Source organism: Elephantulus edwardii, unplaced genomic scaffold, assembly GCF_000299155.1.
Source record: "Elephantulus edwardii isolate Elephantulus edwardi_28Jun2011 unplaced genomic scaffold, EleEdw1.0 scaffold00089, whole genome shotgun sequence".
Taxonomy (NCBI): Eukaryota; Metazoa; Chordata; class Mammalia; order Macroscelidea; family Macroscelididae; genus Elephantulus; species Elephantulus edwardii.
In genome coordinates, this window is record NW_006399839.1 from 5,987,511 (window position 1) to 5,989,581 (window position 2,071).

A 2,071-nucleotide genomic window follows, 5' to 3' on the forward strand; every position below is an offset into this window, starting at 1 on the left:
ACCTCGCCAGCATTTGTTGCTTGCTGTTCTGTCAAATTTTGCTATTTTGACTGGGGTGAAATGATATCTCATAGTTGTTTTAAAATCTTCAAATCTTAAACCAAAAATATCCCGAGGTCTTCTTAAAACCAAACAGTAGTTTTAGTTTAACTAGTTAGAAAAGGTCGGCCTTGAGCATTATGCTATTTAACGATTACTTGTGGGGGATCAGATTGACAACAAATACTTGAGAAATTAGATCCGAACTTTAGAAGACAGTGAGTTTATGTTAATGAGAGAGGAACAATGCAGAAAAGGAGAGGAAAAAGAACTGTACAACTTGGAAGAATATCATCATCACTAAATGGGATATGGAGGAACTGTTGAATGGGTGTATGTCTTGCTGTGTACATTCTCAACAACAACCAGTTAAATACAATTTAGAAAGAAAACAATGTTGCTTGCCACTGCACAGAGCTGACTCATAGCTGACCCTCCAGAGTGTTTTCAGAGGCTATAAATCACAGAGGAGAGGTTGCCCATCCTTCTCCCATGCACCTGCTTGTGGATTCGAACAGACTGCCTTTGGTTGGTAGTGTATCTCCTTATCACTAGGCCACCAGAGCTCCCTAAAAATCACGAAAAAGCTCCCTAAAAGCATTTTTAAAAAGTTCATCCTGCTCAAAGAACGACTGCTCTGAATTTTATGCTCTTTTAAGCTCTGTCTATAAGGGATCATCACACTGATAACAGTAACAAATAAAATGAATGCTAAAAAGAAAACCTGGGCGGGAGCTCTGGTGACCTAGTGTCAAGAAGCTGCACTGCAATCCCAGAGGCACAAGGTTCAAATCTACCAGATGTTCTGCTGGAGAAGGAGGGGAAATCTCTTCTTGTATGAGTCAGATCTGATTTGAGGGTTCACGCACCAAAAAACAAAACAACAAAAAAAAGAAAACCTGGGCATAGTTCTGTCTGGCAGAGATGGAGTTGATAGTGACTTGGTGACAACTCCTTTACTGGTTACCTTGGTGAGAATAACTTAAGAGTTAAAGTAACTTTAAAAGTTAAAGTAACTTACATTTCTTTTCAGATCAAGGACTGACCAGGACTGATTCATCCCTTCCTCCAAGCTCACTGAGTGGCCTATAGAGGGCAGCAGATGAACATCTCTGCCTTCTCATCTCTGAACTGAACCGAGAGTTTGGGTCTGATGAGATTGGCCCCTGAAGACTTTCTCAAGAACGCAGCTGCATCCGTTTCCTTTTTATCTGACCTGGCAGCAGAATTGGCCATGGCACTTCGGAGGCCAGAATGACCACCCAGAGGGCTTTACCACACTGGTAGTTAGGGTAGAAGGAAAACAACTTAATTTCTAATAGCAAAAAAGGTGAAATGTCTTTAACAAATCCATTTTGATGTTTTGGGTGGTTTTTTGTTTTTTTTAAATAAGCAATGACATGAATGAACTTTTAATGAATCAAGAAATAAAGGCATTTTTTAAAAAAAAAACAGTACAAAAAACCCAAAACAAAACAAAACAAAAACAGTACACAGGGTGTATGGCCTGCACATTTATGTTTTAATCGCTGAAAGAAAGTGAGGCTTTACAGCAGTTCTCTAAGGCTCCCTCCCTGGTTTCAGCTACTAGAATGAGACTTCAGCCTTGATCTTACAGGTTTGAGAGGAAGTAGTGAATTCCTGAGTGGGCCCTTACACTTTGTTACTGCCGAAGAAAGCGGCAAGACTTGTCTTGATTGCTCTGTTAAGCAGAAACAATCATTGTTCTGGGACACAGCTTTTGCACCGTCTCATCAGAAGCAGAGGCGGATGAAAGAATGACTGCCTATTCCAGGCAGCCTTTTGTCTAAAATGAGGGCACGCAGGACGTGGTCATCCTGTAACTGCCCAGGAAGAAAATGCCACTTCACTGAGGGAATCCAAGACCATGACAGCACAATGAACCTTTTACATCCGCACAGCTGTATGCTTGTTCGGAGGTGCTAATTAATTCTGTTAATAGTTTAGGGTGATTGTAAGTTTGCCTTCTAGCCTTTTTTCTTTGTCTTTTCTTTTTCTTTCTTTTTTTTTT